The following is an 18,937-nucleotide window of genomic DNA, read 5'->3' as shown; positions in this document are numbered from 1 at the left end:
GGTACATTTTCAGAATGAGCCTGGGATAAAGTGTATATATGTAGTGTTGTCAAAAATATCGATATTTCGATAAGTATTGATTCAAGAATATTTAAAACGATACGATCTTTATTTTGGTTAGTATTGATACCGAAGTCAATACGCCATCTTTTTGGTGTCCAATGGATACCAAATTTCCAGTATTATGACTACACTAATATGTAACAAAATTTTGTTATAATAATATCCACAGCTTGCATATAAGGAAATCAAGACAAGCTATAATTCAGTCAAACATGCAATACGGTAACATAAAAAAAATAAGATTATGAAACTTTATGCCCAGGCTTGACATAATAGGAACAAACTGTGTATTTATAAGACCAACGATTGGCTGTTAGATATACACAAGATGAATTTTATATTATGTTTAACAACTATAGAAACATAAGATCCACTGGCAGATGACACATCTCCAAATATGTTGTAGCTAATTTTCAAATAGGCGCCATCTTAATAAATAAACACATTTAACTTCTAAACAACTTTTCTCTCCTAAGAAAAAATCTTTCCTCCTCCTTAGCTAGTTTGAGATGCATTCTGGTATTCCAACTGTAACTATCGCAGAGTCACCTCCTGATTCATCCTCGATAAAAGAGAATAGAGTAAAAACACATCTGGGAATTTGAACTGTATGCTAGATAAGCACAGACAAGTATGCAAATTGAGAAACAGCTATTCACAATTTTAAGATGATGCACTCGTCAATGTATGAGAAGCAGTCAAATGTGTCATCAATATGTGTACATTTATGGTGAAAACTCTAAATTGGTTTTCCCAGAGATGGGTTGCGGCTGGAAGGGCATCCACTGCGTAAAAACTTGCTGGATAAGTTGGCGGTTCATTCCGTTGTGGCGACCCCGGATTAATAAAAGGACTAAGCCGACAAGAAAATTAATGAATGAACTCTAAATTGGTTTAAAACATGCAAACCATTAAATCTATGCTAACTGTGCCCCAAAACATTGCTAGTCATTCAGAACACCGTAGAAATGGCATAGCAAACTGACAACAATTCAGAACATCGTAGTAATAACATAGCAACACGCTAGTCATTCAGAACATGTTAGCAATGACAAATGAGATCAGTAACCATTCAGAACACCCAAGAAATGGCATAGCATGTTGCTAACAACCATTCAGAACATGACAGCAATGGCATAGCAACTTGGTAACCATTCAGAGCAGCCTAATTTGGCAGTACACGTTTCTTAGTCATTAAGAAGACCAAAGAAATGGCATAGCAACGTGTTAACCATTTAGAACATCCTAATCATGGCAATATAATCTGTTAGTGATTAAAAACCATAGCAATGGCATGCTAACAACCGTTTAGAAAATGTGGTAGCAATGGCATAGCAGCTTGCTAACATTTCAGAATATGGTAGTAATGGCATTGCAGCATACTAACATTTCAGAATTTAGTAGCAATAGTATAACAGCACGCTAACTTTTCAGAAGGCTTTAGTGATCATGATATACATCCTACAATTTGCACCTACTGTATATTAAAAATTGCTCTTACAGCTACCAATAAAAAGATCCACAAACAAATGTTCTTGTGTGTGTGTGTGTGTGTGTGTGTGTGTGTGTGTGTGTGTGTGTGTGTGTGCGCGTGTGTGCGCGTGCGCGCGCGCGCGCTCTGACATGTGTTATGACAGATCTTTCTCAACAGTTTTTCTTGTGAATGGGAAGTTTCTAGTCATTTCAGACTTACAGGGAACCTTTATCTTGGTCGTTAACCTCAAACCGTCACTGATCATGTATAGTGACTCATTTGTCATATGGTCTTGTTTCTGAATTACTCTGCTTCTCAGCAGCCAATCATTTTTCACGTACTGAAGAAAATTCTGTGATTACATAAGAGTTGCTACATTAAGATTAAGACAGCCTCTGCATTTCCAGAAAATGTGCAAGCTTATATTCTTGATGTGTTTTTTACATTCTGTCCTATACAACTGTCGATTAACTCATAAATGGTAGCTCATTATGTTTTATTATTAAGTAACTCAATGCAGTAACATTCATAAAACAATGGTAAAAATTGTATTTGAATTGGCATTAAATTAATACTATTGTTGTTGTTAATTTGGATAAAACATATTATGGTTAAAATGACATTTATTTTTGATTTAATTGAATTTAAATTCATTTTAATTTTAATTGATTATTTTTTTATAATTGTTATATAGAAGGAAAAACAAGGTGAATTATTACATACAAAGATTTGACAAGACTTTTTCTTTTTTTCTTTTTTGTTACATTTTTCCCCATGAACAACCTCCCTCCCCTTCAAAGAAAAAAATATTTAAAAAAATAATAATAAATTAAATTTATAAAATAGAAATAACTATAACAAAAAAATGTTAAAAAATAAATTAATTAATTAAAGTAATACTAAATTAAATTAAATATTTACATAGTCACATGGTTTTAATAGTACAGTGAGAAAGTATTTTACAGTAATGTTTGTTTAATTTTGATTTAAGTTCAAATGAAATGATTACTCCAGTCATTTATTGCTTTTATTACTATTACCAATAATAATAATAATAAAACATGTATTAAAATTGCTATTCAATTATTGTTGTTGTTGTTGTTGTTTTTTTGGACAAAACATATTTTGGAAAAATATTGGGGTCAGTTTTATTATTTTTATGTTGTTTTTTTTAAGAAAATTGTTCTGTTCATCAAGGCGTCATTTATTAAATGTAAACATAAATGTTAAATTGTTAAATATTTATTACAATTTTAAAAACTGCTTTCTTATTGTACGTAGTTTCAAATGAAATGATTACTTCGGTCATTATTGCTTTTATTACTATTACCATTAATAATAATAATAATAATAATAATAATGGGTGACGCAGTGGGTAGCGCTGTCGCCTCACAGCAAGAATGTCGCTGGTTCAAATCTCGGCTGGGTCAGTTGGCGTTTCTGTGTGGAGTTTGCATGTTCTCCCTGCATTCGCGTGGGTTTCCTCTGGGTGCAATAACATTTACAATTTGTACTGTATTTTTGATTAAATAAATGCTTTGGTGAACAGGAGAAGCTTATTTTGAAACTATCCTAATGATTCCAAACATTTAACAGGTGGTGTATGTTAACTCATAAATGGTAGCTCATTATATATGACTATATTAAGTAACCCAATGCAGTAACATTCTTAAAACAATTTAAAATTGCCATTAAATTATTATTATTATTATTGTTATTCATTTGGACAAGCATATTTTGGTCAAGTTGGCATTTAATTTGTGTAACATTTTAAAGATTTACACTACCGATCAAAAGTTTAGGGTCAGTTTTTTTTTCATGTTTTTTTTTTTTTTTTTTTTTTTTTAAATATTCTGCTCATCAAGGGGGCATTTATTAAATATAAAATCAAAAACATATATTTGTTACAAATTTAAATAACTGCATTCTTATTGTTTGTAGTTTCAAATAAATTGACATGATTATGGCTTTTATTACTATCACCATTAATAATAATAGTTAATAGTAACAATAATGATGAATATTAGAGTGATTTCTGAGGGAGTAATAAAGCTGAAAATTCACCTTTAAAATCACTGGAATAAATTATTAAATTATTAACAAATTTTTGAACAATTATGTCAATGCAATAACATTTCACAATTTTACAATTTGTATTTTATTTTTGATTAAATTGGTGAGAAGAATAAGCTTATTTTAAAACCTTTTAAAAATCCTACTGTACTCGGCATAGTTTCTCATCATCAAAACCGATGTGGTCATGACAGAACCACTTGTATATATATTTTGTGTTTACATGTGTGTCTGTTTGTTCTTTTCCATCCTTGCATTTTTTCAAAGTACCGAAAGAGGGAGCAGGGATGGATGGAACATGTTAATTTTTAAGGTTTCTCTACTGACCCTTTTTTTTTTGAGTTGTGATGCGTCTCTGTTGCTTTCTCTACCTCTCCTATCTGTCTCTCTCCTGCACCCGCTCTCTCTCTTTCTCCCTTTTTCTATCTCTCACTCGCTCTCTGTCGCTGTTTGGTCATTCTGACATCCGCTTCTGGATCACAGCATCTCTGGCGCTGCAGGAGAGTTTTCTTGTGCTGTCTGATTTCCCCCCCCTAAAGTTTCTCCTTTTGCTCCTCATGTCCTCTGTGACTGAAGACGCTTTCTTCTTCTTCTTCTGTGGCTTTTTTTAAAAGCAACCAGAAACTTTCACTTCGATTTCCGAAATCATCCTCCGGTAGTGTTGCGGGTGAAGACGAAGCGCGTCTCTTTCTCCGAATGGATTTGGAAAACCTCTTTCCATTTTGTCCAGGACAATCTCAACTGTAGCATTGCAAATTAGAATAACTGTTTGATTTTTCAGCTATAACAGACCACAGGAAATGATTAATGGGTGTATGTGTGTCTTACTAATTTGTTTATGTGTTCTAGGTATGTTTCTGTGTTTGTATGATGTCTAACAGTCTAACATGTTTGCTCCAGACGTCCTTTGCCGAGAGGTCAAGGGCATGGGATTATATGTCAAGTGTCGTCATATTGGTTTCTAGAGAGCAGCAGACATATCGCACGTGTGCAAGTGCACACACACACACACACACACACATACGCACACACGAGCCAGGCTGGCACAAAGAGTCTCAACAGACAAGACATCATCAGCTGCATCCGTTTCTAGTCATTACACATTGTTTTATACACACAAATTGTATCATTTTTATTTTTTCTTATTCACATTGAAGTGTGTTTTGATTCGATTTAGAACTAGACAAACATTTCAAAAATCTTTTTCCTTGTTTCATTTGCTGTTTAAAAAGCTGATCTGGTGTCATGACTCATTGTTTCCGGCACTGAAAGAGTTTATTAGTCTGTGAATTCTCCCCTGCCAACTCCCAGGCAGGCAGGCGAGTAAGTAACCCGATTCGGAGGCATCTGCTTGGGGAAGAGCGCATATCCGCCTCCCCCTCGCCCTGATTCCTCTCCTCCTCCCGAAGCTGTGGTTAGCCCTGCCCTTACGGGTCATGTGACTTCTCTGAAGCTCCCTCCTCCCCCTGCCTCCCCCCGTGTTTCCAGTAACTGCTGAAAGGAGGGGCTGAGTCAGTCTTCAACCAGCTTCCCTTTGACCACAGCTTGTTAAAGAATTTGTCAACGTGGACTCCAGGGTGCACATTTTTTTCCTCCTTGTGATAGATAGATTTGAATTTTTTTCGTCTCTCCCTCCCTGGAACGGTCCGATTACGTCAGGAAGCCATAATCACTTCCTGCACTAAGACAGAGAAAGAGGGTGTGTGTGTGAGAGAGAGAGAGAAAGAGAGCGGTTTGTATAATGGACTTTGATATTTGGCGGCATGTGTGCCGAGACGCTTGTCTGAAAGGGTTTCATTCACAAAAAAAGAAGGGGATAATGATTGGAGAAAGAGCGGGTGAAAAGTGCAATTTACTTTTTAACCTGATTACAGTCTTCCTGTGATTCTCACAGCTGCCGGGCTGATTTTCCCGATCGTATTAGATCAGGGGTGCCCAAACTTTTTCTTATGAAGTGCCAAAAACCAAACTTGATTGAGGCTTGTTTGCCGAAGGTAAATATAGCTGCAATGGGGAATTTCCTAATTTATTTAAGAATGTTTAAAAATGACTAGAAAACATTGTTTTAAATTTAACTAATACAGTTATTTCTTACATTTTATAATGTACTTATTACAGTAAAAACAAAAACATCTAATTTATAACAGAATTACACTAGTATATGCCTTGATTTGCTCGCCGATGTCTTCTGCATAGTCTGCCATCTGTCGAGTGACAGTATTTACACTTTAAAAAATCTGATTCGTTTATAACATTTAAATAAACATTTAATCTGAGTTAGCTTTTTCTGTAGCTCAGCAGTAAAATACAAAAAAAGGTTGCGTCAAATTAGAAATGATTATAAGTAGACTGTTAGGTTGGGGTTATTGTAAGTTGACATGTACTTGCAAAGTTTCTTATAGTCAGTTAAATGTCTGTTTAGCAGCAGTATCAGCAGATATTAAGCAGACAGTCAACTAATACTCAAATAGACCATCAAAATAAAGTGTTGCCAAAAATACTAAAGATAATAAAAATGTTAGTGAACCGCCCTCTGTCATCTTTTATTTTTTATTTATTATTATCCTCATTTTATTACAAAAACTTTTGTCTTGAGTGAAAAAAAAATCCTCACATAATGAAAATCAATTGAAAAAAATAAATATATAAGTTTTACAATAATAAAGTTAAGTGCTACATCAAAAAATATATATTTTTGTGGGGTGAACTGCCTTTTTAAAATAGCTCTATTAGCATTTTGGTTCATGTAAACGTTGATGTTGTATGTATAGGAGTGTTACTATTGTTACCAAGGTGCCATTGACGTAAGGGGAAGCTGTAACTGTCGTATGTGGTGTGGAAAGAGGAATATTAATAGGTGTGAATGTGGATTAGGGAAGTCTTCAGTCTAGATGCGTCAGTCTAGTCTTTTTTCTAGTAAAACAGAAAAAAAAGGGTTTGGGTCACACTTAATTTTGATGGTCTGTTTGTTGAATTTAAGTTGCATTGCATCTACATGTAATGTAATGTAATGTGTATTTATGTAGAGAGCATTTACTGTGTTTGATCATTCACCCAAAGCGCTTCACAATCATGGGGGAGGGGTTCTCCACACCACCACTTGTGTGCAGCATCCACATGCCAATTAATTCTCATTAGATTATAAGTAGACCGTTAGGTTGGGGTTAGGGTTAGTGTAAGTTGACCTGTATTTGCAAAGGTTCTTATAGTCAGTTAAATGTCTGTTGAAGAATCACTATCAACAGATATTTAAAAGACAGCCTTACTAATACTCAAATGGACCATCAAAATAAAGCGTTATCAAAGTTTGTTTTGCTAAATATAAGAGCAACATTTTAGGGGTTAAAAATTCCGGTAAATCCACGTCTCTATATATCATAAAAAATGACATCCTGTAAATGACATGCCCTCTAAACTTATGAACAATAAAAAAAACACCAAGAAAAAAAAATCAAGGTGATTGAAAAAAAAAATGCTGAATGGCACTGGAAACACACCAGAAGCAGAAAGCCGAACCGTCTCCCATGGTTTTACTGAAGGCGCACCTTTGATGAGATCTCTTAAATGTAATTGCTGGTAAACCCTGCCCTGAGGGATGCTGGGTCGGAGCTGGTAGACGCGGGGAGGTTGTGGTGGCTGCAGGCTTTGCCAAATGGTAATTTTCCATGTGCATGAGAAAGAAAAAAAAAGTTTGAAATAGATTTGAAATAAAAAAGAACAAGCAGCCTGGTTATTCATTCATCGTGTCAGATGGCCACTGTTGTGGTGAGAGAGGGAAAGTTCCCACTAGAATTATGAATACGTCACATAACGGCATGATTGCATGTGGACCGCGCTGTAAAACTCTGAAATAGCTGCCCGATTTAGCTCTCATCAGTTTTTCTGGGTTAAGGTTAGTCTGTACAGCCAGATAAATGACTAAGGGGAATTAGTCAGCCAAACCAAACATTCTGAGAATAACTTTCAGCCGGTCGTATGGGGTCTGTTTTGTTGCTAATATTGGGAATAAACACATCTTGCGCCCTCTGTTCGGTGTGGGGTAGATGGGGCGAATAGTGTATACAGATCTCTGGAGATAAAAGATACCTTTGAAGACAGATGAGAGACTTGTGACTGGACGTGAATGCAGTGATTTAGTCTTGACGTTACTCAGCAGTTTCTTGTGCCCGATTGAGAGTGACTCACGGCTCGGAGCAGAATGATGTGTTTGTAACGAGGATGGGCATGAATGTCGCTCTTTAATCAAGTGCTTTCATCTTGCGGTTTAAAGCTGATCCAGTTTTCTCAAGCTCAGAACAAAAGACATTCCTCTCTTCCCAACCTGACATTTTAATGTCTGGTTTACTGTAAAAAGAAATGAACAGAGGAATCTTTAGAGAACGACAGAGAGGGGGTAAAAAGCATCACTTTGGAATGAAACGTGCTGTTGCTATGTGTCCAAACATTCTTTGTGATTGGACAAAACAAATTTGGAAATTTTAAGTCTGTCCAATCAAAGCACAGCTGTTCTGCTTGGTCTCCGTCACCCCTCCTTTTTCAGCCTTGCCAGCTTTTCTTGGACCGAATTGATGTCCATATTAGGTCTGATTCAGTAAAAATCCCCTCCCATGCCCTTTTGTCTATTATACCCAGTGCTAATTCACTTTTATCTCTAGCTGCAAAAAGCCTTCTCCGTTTATGTACAGTAAATGAATTACGGATGATCTCATTGGCCCATGTCATCACTATATTAATTATATTTGCCACCTGTCAGAAATTCTCCCTGCTCATTTTTTGTATAATCAGTGAGCATTCTGGATTTATTTTCGATTACACAAGACAAATAGAGCATTTTATATGTATTTGGAAAAAAATATTTGTTTAAAAAACATGTATGAAATTATCCTGATGTAATTGTGTGTTTTAATGTGCACAGAATGAGTCTAAAGTCTTTTTGCAGGGTTAGAAATTTGCATGAATAGTTAAATATTGTTTGGAATAAATGTTGAGATTTTGTTCAGGCATTAAAACGTCTTTTTAATAGCCTAAATATTGTTTTTAGCAGCTTTCTTTTGTATAACTAAATTGAAGAGGATTTTTGTGATGGTAAATGTATGTGTATATTTAAAATATAATTTTACATTAAGAATAAATTATGCTGTTTAAACATGTTAACCTTCTTTGCTTGTCCATCTAAATTAGTTATTTAACTTGCAGTTAATTTGATCCTATGAATTAGACAATTAAAACTAAACCATTGAAAATTAAATCAGCATATTTAACAGTTACTTTTAAAAGTATTTGTATCTGCTCAAAAATAATGCATGTATTCATGCAAACACACACCAAAAAGTGCTTAAAATTGCTGCAATTATTCATTTATATCACATATTTTTGTTTAACATATATACACCACTCCTCTTCCCAGAAAATGTATCATCAGGAACATCCATGTCATTTGAGTAAAATAGCCTTTTGTGAGGAAAAAAAGCTTCAGATATTTCAATCTTTCTGTGACTCACTGAAAGCACCTAAGCGTCTGGTCTTGTCCCTCATTCCAAGTCAATGGAAGTTTAAAATGTGTCATTCAAAGGTTCATTGGATCTTTCTGGTAAGGGTTAAACATTTGGATGTTTGTTTTGTAAAATTATATAGTGTGGAACATGAGATTCAAATGTGTTTGCTGTATCTAATGTTTTGGAGCAAAATCCTGCAACTAAATTGTGTTTATGAGAATCTGTAACTCTTAGAATAGAATTATTTAGTTGTCTTGTTGTTTTTCTGAGAAGTGACACAGAGCAGTTAGTTAATGTAATTAGTGTACTTTAAGTACTTACAAATAAGTGAGCACAGACCTCTTCTCTCCCTTGCTCTTTGCTTATCTTCTAATAGCCCCTTTTAAATTAGCAATGAGATATCATGCTTTGAAAGCACACAAAGAAACTACCATGCACTATTACAATTTTTTTCGTTCTAAAAACATGCCAGTAGAAAATATAAAATGTTAATCTTTATTTTGGTAATCAGTTCTCCTTCTGCCTTATCAGTTTTATGCCTCAAATCCTCCTAAATCTTCTCTTCCATGCCCTATTCTTAAGATGATTTGATTTGATTTAATTGTTTCATTAAAATCAGTTAAATCTCACACACTTTTGGGTTTTCTGTAGCGCACAGAAATTGTGTTTTTGAAACGAACTGATTGTGCAAGTAATTCTGAGAAAATGTGGCAATGTTTTGTCCTGTATGTGTTAACAGAGTCCTCCCAATTCGTGGTAAATAATTAAAAATTGCTGAACAAGATTCTTAAAAGTGTGTAATATAAAAAATGATTTTGCTACAGCAAGAACTGTTTTAAATAAAGTGTTTAGAGTAATTCACTAAAACCGAGGATGTCTAAATTACTGCACAGATCAGTTAATCAATTTAGCCTTTTTGTAAGAATATTCAGGCACTTTTGTGTGGTTATTAATTGTTAAAAACCATTTAGATATATTTATTAGCATTTTAAAAAACAAAACAGGATGAAAGCAAATTTTTATCAAGCTATTTTAAATGTACTTTCATATATATCTCACTTATTTAAATGGTTTTAGAATAAAAGCATATTTGTTGTCTTAAGAAAATCTAATCTGACAAGTGTTTACTGTATTACTGATTCCCTAAAATGTGTTTGATTTCATTCATGCTTTATTCTTAGGATTGAGTTTAACTGAATGAAAATTTCGTTACTGTCTCTGTTTTATAAGTTCATTTCTGTTGGTATGAATTTTCTTTTACTAGGTGTTAAATTATTTTAGAGCTCTGCAAAGCCTTGGAAAGCTACAAATTAATTTTGCTTTGCAAAGACCACAAAGGGTGTGTGTTTTTTTAAAAGATTTGTCCGTGACGGCCAGCTCAAGTCATCTCCTAAAACTCTCCAGACAATTTAGTAAAATTATTTTACAAAGCTCAAAATTATTAGTCTTTGTTACAAAAAATGAAATGGCTAAAAGCTCAGTTTGAAATGTGCTTTTCATCCTTTTTCATATGCAGATTTTGAGTCAGATTATATTTTTAAATAAGATTGCATATTTAAAACATAAACTCAATAAAATTGTGATGCTTTAAAATGTTGAAATAGAAATAGTTTAGTGTTCTGCTTTCCTTTATTAGTCTTCAGAAAACTTCAGTAATTTGTTTTGTTATGTGAGGTAATTCTCTGTGTCTAACTCTTAATTTTCATCTCTCAGATGTGTTAATTTCTCTCTAACAATTTTTTCTGACATATCTTTTCTTTTATATTTTTTGTCAACTCTTTTGTTCTTGAGATTTTTTTGTCATTAGAACAGAATTGAAATCTGAGATACTACTCAGGAATTCTTTCCCGTGTCTCTGTTAGTGTTTGACGAACAGAAGACCTTTTTTTCTACGGTTATTAGTAATAGCAATAATATGTCACTTTTTTACAGTGATGCATAGTTTTATTCAGAGCTTCCGTTTAAATAAAAACAACTAATCATTTATAGAATCTGAGCGAAGGATTCTTGATCTATTCCTTATGCATTTTCCATAATTTAATGATTAATTCTCAAATTGTTTGTTGTGCTTTCGTTAAAAATAAATGACAAAGAATTGGTCTCAACATTTAAAATACATTTAAAATATGTATTTATTTAAAAAACAATTATTTGAAGTGTTTTCCCTCATTCTTTCCTAAACTTCTATGCTCTTTTTTGTATATTTCAGATCTCATATCTGACTCACGGATTGCTTCTGGACATTTCTCTGAAACACTTTCTGGAGATTATTTTCACTGCTACAACAAAAACTGGGAAAGACACACACTGAAGTGAGTAAAACTTGAGTTTAAAAAATATGCCCAGGAAAATACATACAAATTAGAAATAAAATCATTCACGTTTATTCAAATGTGTTTTTACATATAGTTTAGTAATTAAATGTGTCTTCATGTACTTTATATAATTTGTACTAGATATATTATATACAACTGAAGTCAAAATTATTAGCCCTTCTATTAATTTTGTTCTGTTTTAAATGTTTTCCAAATTGCGTTAAACAGAGCAAGGAAATTTTTACAGTGTTTTCTATAATATTTTGTATTTTGGGAAAAGTATTATTTGTTTAATTTCTGCTAAAATAAAAGCAATTTTTAAATTTTAATCAATATTTTTTATCAATAATTTTACCCCCTTAAGCAATATATTTGCGTCAGTTATCTAAAGAACAAACCCTTGTTAAACATACTTGCCTAATTATCCTATTTGACCTAGTTAAGTGTTTAAATTGCACTTTCAGCTGAATACTAGTGTCGTAAAAAATATCCAGTAGAATATTAGGCAAAGATAAAAGAAATCAGTTATTAGAAAGTCGTTATTAAAAGTATTCTGTTTAGAAACCTGTTGAAAAAATACTCTCTCTGTTAAACAGAATCAACTCTTAATATAAAAGAATTAAAATTGAACACAAGGACTAATCATTTTGTCTTTAACTGTATATCTGATTTATATTGACAGCCATAACAAGTTGACATGCAGACGTTAAAGAATATGTGCAGTGCAATTCTTAGTAATTTACATGCAAGCAAAAGCAAAAAATAGCTAAGGTGGTATGTTATTTTAAAGAAGGTACATACTTTATTGGTTATATGAGCATTAATTTGTCCCATATGAGATTTATGTGGATGCATACATATGAAAATGATCCTTACATATATAACTATAATAAAATGTATTCGTTTTTATGTGTATTACAAAAGTATAATGTTTCCATAACTTCATATTTATGGAATCAAAGCATTCAGATCAACCGTTACTTTAAAGTCAACTCAGGGGCGGCCATTTTGTGCTTTATCTGCCTCCATTTTGTAAAAGTTGCAGCTGTCGCCTCTCGATTGGGACGCCCTGACATTCATTCCATACTCAGATGTATTAAATTATGGTGGAAATTGTCCAAATATGCTGTAATGCATACTTCCAGTAGTTTCTCTGCGTCTTTGCAGTGTGATGTAGGGTAGGTTTAGAAAAGTCAGACTCAGTTTTAACATATTTCACATAGGCTACTCCTTGTTGTACATTAATTCACTTGTGCACCATTTCATTAAAGTTGTATTTCAGTTTATTTATATATGCATTTAAATAACTTAGACTGTACAAAATGCTAAATGAAAGAGAACAAAGTATTAATTTTGCCTCTTCACAATAGTCATGCTGAAGTGGGCCTGAAACGGATCAACAGACTTTTTGGTCTAGTAATTTCAGCGTAAATTTTACTCACAGGTTATTAACATGACCATTATTACAGCTGCCAAAACTCTCAAAGTGAAAATGAAAGAGAAAAAAGTTAAATAAATAAATACTGCCGTCGTAGCGGTGTTTGAAATCAATCCATGCGTGACAAATAAACATGTCAAACTCCTATTTAAATGAAACGAATCTCATTAAATGTGTTTTTGTTAACATTTTAGCTGGACTTAAATGCCTAAAGGAACTATTCCATTATTTAATTATACTATAGATTTGACTTTACAAAATATTCAAAATTATCAAAGAACTAAGGACAAAATAATAAAGCATTAATCTGTTATTTAGAAAACCTATTGTGATGTTGCAACTCTGCCTTAATGTTTAGCTTTTTGTTTGTAAATAAATAGTAACTATATGTACAATTATCATGCTTTATAAAGCCATGTTAGTATTCAATTAATTTAATTTTCTCAATAATGAATATGCACTGCAAAATATGTGATTCGTTAATCACTCTTAAGCTCATTTAAAATGCATCAGTGTCAGAAAAATAATCTTGCTTTTGTTTTGAATTTAGATTATTATTTTCTTTATTCCAGAAACTAGGTTAATACAAAAGACAGCCAAAACAATACAAACCACACAATAAACATTTATAAAAGACAGTTATGCCAATAGTTCATCAAAGGTTACTGATTAACTAGGGCCAAACAGAATCTACAGACACTTTTTGCTCTTTCTGTGGAGAATTATGTAGATAATCTGCAGATTTAAGTGGAACTAAAAAATTAACATATAAAATAAAAAACAATACCTTTTTTTACTTTTATTGAATGTTTACCATGCAAATCCAATTAGATCTAGTTAATTGGTAAACAAAGCAAGTCTCTCATATAATATATCTACTAAAACACAAAATTATTGTAAATGAATCATATGAACATTTTAATAATAATATTATTATTACAAATAATGTTAATGAAATAATTTAAAAACTAGATTAATATAAATTTACACACATTTACATTTTATCAAGTAGATAAATAGACTGAATACAATAATGGGCTAAAAATCTGCAAAAATGAGCAGATTCGTGTGGCCCTACAACGCACCCCAGTGAGCCTATTTAAATTAATAAAAAAAATTCTCTGATGAATAAGTAAGGTAAAGAATATGTAATTAATGGTTGTCACAATACTGTATCACAATATACTGTATAGTTGATTGATTTCATTAAGATTATTTTAACAAAAATTTATCAATAATAAATTTACATTATTACAATAATTTAATTGCCATCATTTAAATTCATCATATATTCTTGTGTTTCAAAAAAAATTAAAATGTACAAAGTATTAAATAATATTTATTATTTTATTAAATGTACACTAGTTTGCATACATTTTAACCTAGAAGATCATTGTCTTATGAGGAGATATTTATGAAAAGTCACAAATTCCAAAATTGCTAGTACAGTTAAAGTCAGAGTTATTAGACCACCTGAATTATTAGCTTTCCTCTTTGTTTTTTCCCCAATTTCTGTTAAACGGAGAATGTTTTTTTCTACACATTTCTGAACATAATAGTTTTAATAACTCATTTCTTATAACTGATTTATTTTATCTTTGCCATGATGGCAGTAAATAATATTTGGTTAGATATTTTTCAAGATACTTCTATACAGCTTAAAGTGACATTTAAAGGCTTAACTATGTTAATTGTGTTAATTAAGTCAGGGTAATTAGGCAAGTTAATGATGGTTTGGTCTGTACACTATCAAAAATTAAAGCTTGAAGGGTCTAATAATATTGACCTTAAAATGTTTTTTTTTTTTAATTAAAAGCTGCTTTTATTCTAGTCGAAATAAAACAAATAAGACTTTCTCCAGAAGAATAAATATTATCAGACATACTGTGACAATTTCCTTGCTCTGTTAAACATAATTTGGGAAATACCTAAAAAAGAAAAAAAATTAAAGGGGGGGCTAATAATTCTGACATTAACTGTGTATGAACTGTGTAGATTTTTGAAATTAAAATGAATAATCTAAACAAAATTTGCATTATATTTATATGCGATCACATTTCCAACAAGAACAATCCAGTGCCAATAGTCTTGAACTGTTCTGAAAAGGTTGAGTGTGTGTTTGAGCAAAATAGAAACGTGAGTGTGTATGTGTGTGTGCTGATGAAAACTCCACAAGCTGAAGAGACACACCGGGAGTGTGAACTTGATGAAACTGAGGTGAAAGACAGACAAAGTGTGTGCATGGACGTAAGTGTGTGTGAAAATGCGTGAATGTGTCAGTGTTAGTCATCCATCTACAATGTCTGAAAGGCCTCACCTGTGGATCAGGTGTATTCAGACACACAATATGGTTTTGTATATAACGTGACACACTCGTCTCAAATGTTCTCTTATTTCTTAGGGATTATCCCTAATCTGTTCTGAGAAGCTCTTATACTGAGATCAGGCGCTTTGCTGCTGTTTTAAGTATGAGCATGTTGTGGGCATTTTCCTATGCATGATTGGATATAAATGAACGCGTATTGAAAGTACATAGGAGCATAACCGTTCGCCATACACCAATATTTACTATCTTTTACAATATATTATTATTTAATCATTTTATTATTTTAAATAATGTACATTCCAAAAACAGTACAAAGAAAAACAAATTGTATAAACACAGTAACCTCAACAATAAAGCAGGAAATTCATTCATTTATTCATTTTCTTGTCGGCTTAGTCCCTTTATTAATACGGGGTCGGCACAGCGGAATGAACAACCAACTTATCCAGCAAGTTTTTAGGCAGCGGATGCCCTTCCAGCCGCAACCCATCTCTGGGAAACATCCACATACACACATCACGACCTTCTTGCTGTGAGGCGACAGCACTACCTACTGCACCACTGCTTCGCCCAAAGCAGGAAATTAATAATATATAAATAACATTAAATTGCCTGTAGTGTATGTGTGTGTGAATAAATAAGTATGTGTATGTGTGTGTGAATAAGTATGTATGGATGTTTCCTAGTACTGGATTGCATTTGGAAGGGCATCCGCTGTGTAAAACATATGCTAGATAAGTTGGTGGTTCATTCCACTGCGGCGACCCCAGATAAATAAAGGGACTAAGCCGAAAAGGATGAATGAATAAATAACATTAAAAAGTAAAGTGATAAATAACAAATGGGGAATATTTACTTATAGTTTAAACTTAGTTACCATAGTATGTTCAGATTTTACAATATATTTATGTAATTTCCATTGTTATTCATATTTTTTTAAATAACAACTCTTTAATAAAACTGTTTTGTTTAAATGCACTAAAAATCATTGGCTGCATTTACCGAGAAACGGATAAAAAAGGAGTTGTACTCATTTTTGCTGAGCACTGTATGCTTGTTTACATGTACCATAAACTAAAATTAACTGAGCAAATAATGACACAAGCGAAAAAGGAAGAAAAAATGAGCAACTAATTGAAAGAGTGTGCAGATGTGCTCACACAGACCCCAGACACGTTACAAAGTGTGTTTGCACGACTCAACTCTGACAGCCGTGACAAACAGTGAAGCAGAAAAACATAATGAGTAAGTCCCGACTGATTGAGTTGCACACCCGACCCCCCTCCAAAACCCACACACCACCACCCATCCTGCCTTTTATCATAACTCAACCCGTGAGTCAGCAGGATCCAGACTGGACACCAGCCATCATAGATCCTGCTTTGCTTCTAATCAAGTTTTCAGACATGTTTTTGTTTCCCTCCTGCCATCACCATAAGGCCTTTCTCATGTTTGATGAGTCATGAAGCATCTCGACACAAAAAACAAAACAAAAAAAAAGCCTCTTTCTGCTGACCACCGTCTGCTCGTTTGCTCTCCTCGAGGGTCCATAGGGGGCCATCTGATGTGGTTATGAGTGTATCGCCAATGGATAACCAATGGAGTGACTCTGTCTTTCTCTATCTCTCAAACAGAAAGTCTTTGTCGTACCTTGGAGCAGATGGTGGCCCTTATTGGGTGAGTAATTCAAGACATTGACTTATATCTAGGGGCCCGTGAGCAAATGGAAAGGCCAAAAGACAGTGTGTGTGTGCACATATGTGTGGTTTTCAGTTTGTCAGAGAGGGTGGGCGGACTACTTAGATGTATAGTGGAAAATGAAAGAGTTAAAATGAGAGAAAGTCACTTACTAATGTGCCGTTTGGGCTCCTTTGTTGTGTTTGCTGCGGGGAAACCCTGTAGATGGTCTGTTAGGTGTCTGCCTACAGTTCCCATAAAGCATCAAATTGACAGGTTTGACTGTGGAAATTGGTATGGCGGTGGTGGCAGTGGTAAATTACAGGCCTGAATGAGCTCATGGGGTCCCGGGCTTTGTCTGAAATTCCCATCATCTTGTTTTTGGAGCTAAGTGGCCTAGAAAGACGGGGAGATGTTGTTGATGCTGGACGCCCACTTTTTGCTTGTTGTTGTTATACCGACTGTGTGATTGCTTAAGCAAACAAAGACCAAGCTTGAGCTTGTGTTTTACAATTAGATGAGCATTCTGGTATGGGTAAAACGAATGTACCTTTAGTAGCTTTGTGTTTTATATGCATTTATGCTTTCTGGCATTAACCTCTGGTTAAGTTTGACTTAAGGCAAGATACTACAGGTGTATAGCATAAAAATTGTAATTAATATTTATCACCATACACTTATCACAAGTTTACTTGCAGATCAAAGACAAAAAGGTGTTTTTTTTAAGCAGGAAAAAAATTAAACAATGCTGCTTTGTTTTTTTTTCTATCCTTTAGAATGAATCTTGTATAATTAAACTATTTAATTTACTATATGAAACATAAGGTCATGACTATCATACTCTTTTTTTTTTTCACTAATAGGCATTGAGTATTAAACTAGGCTGATATAAACAAAAATATGTAGTTTTCAAGTGAATTATTTTATTATTTAAGACCCTGAACCACAAACACTCTCATGTTGCTATTAAGTCTATTTTTGATAGTTGCCAAGAATACATTGCATGGGTCAAAAATATGGATTTTTAAAAGACAGAAATCCTTAGGATCATCAGGATAAAAATCATGTTCCACAAAAAAATTTTTCTACATTTCCTATCGTAAAGTATCATTTCAGCATCGATATCGCAATGTTATCATTCACAATAGTCACATCGCAGAATATATGCAATGTTGACTTTATATTATAACTGATCATTTGCATGTGTTTTTGATGCCTGTGATTGTATAATGATTTTAAAAGCATTCCGGTATAAGAAATTGTACCATTTGTGACCTTAATTACAGTTACTTTTATTGAATTATTTTTATTTTGATCTTTCAGTTACTTTACTCGAATACTGTTAGACTTGGGTAATGACAATTTATTTAAATTGTATGTTTTTCTTGATTGTATTTATAAATATTATGCATTAAAATACTCACAACACATGCAGATACAAAAATGCACTGCAAACAGCACAGACCACAACGTTAACATGTTGCTAGACCCTAAATAATTTTAAGATTGTTTATTAGATTTTATAAAGATGCATTTACACTGCAGAATCATTCCATTTGATTTAACATTATAAATTCTTTCCAAAAAGAGATATTAAGTCATCTGGGGAACTTCATTAATATCGCAATATAAAAATATTGCAATGTTAAATTTTTCCAATATCATGCAGCCATATTTCCTATTGTAAATTCATATTCAAAACTTAAGTTTTGATTAGTAATTTAATTTGCATTGCCAAGAACTTAATTTGGACCATTTTAAGGGTGATTTTTCTCAATATTTATTTCAGTTTACAACCTCAGATTCTGCATATTCAAATAGTTTTGTTTCACTGTCCTATCCTAACAAACCTTAAATCAGTGGACATTTAATTGTTTATTCAGCTTTCATGATTTATGTTTTTTTTTTTTTTTTTTACCTTAATGACCTTGTTTTGAGGTTCAGGGTCACATGTATCATGCTTTGCAACTGTCCTGCAAATCAGTAGGTTTTATCTTTATAGGATCTATCTGCATCATTTACCTAAATATGAGCAAATTTGCTAACATTAGGCTTTCTGAGGATTGTATAGAACCT

The 18,937-nt window shown here is 33.0% G+C and overlaps 1 long non-coding RNA gene across 8 annotated transcripts in view; it reads left to right on the top strand.

Moving 5' to 3' along the window:
• Positions 1-18,937, top strand: part of LOC137496591 (uncharacterized) — a 110,940-nt gene that overhangs the window by 61,125 nt on the left and 30,878 nt on the right. For all 8 annotated transcript variants that reach the window (XR_015501254.1, XR_015501253.1, XR_015501258.1 and 5 more), the window contains 2 exons: positions 11,315-11,417; positions 16,819-16,861. This is a non-coding gene — a long non-coding RNA (uncharacterized LOC137496591). The remainder of the gene's footprint in view (positions 1-11,314; positions 11,418-16,818; positions 16,862-18,937) is intronic.

Source organism: Danio rerio, chromosome 10 (assembly GCF_052040795.2).
Source record: "Danio rerio strain M-AB ecotype USA chromosome 10, GRCz13ab, whole genome shotgun sequence".
Classification (NCBI taxonomy): Eukaryota; Metazoa; Chordata; class Actinopteri; order Cypriniformes; family Danionidae; genus Danio; species Danio rerio.
Note: the sequence above shows the minus strand (reverse complement) of the source record. Positions and strands in the feature narration are given on the sequence as shown.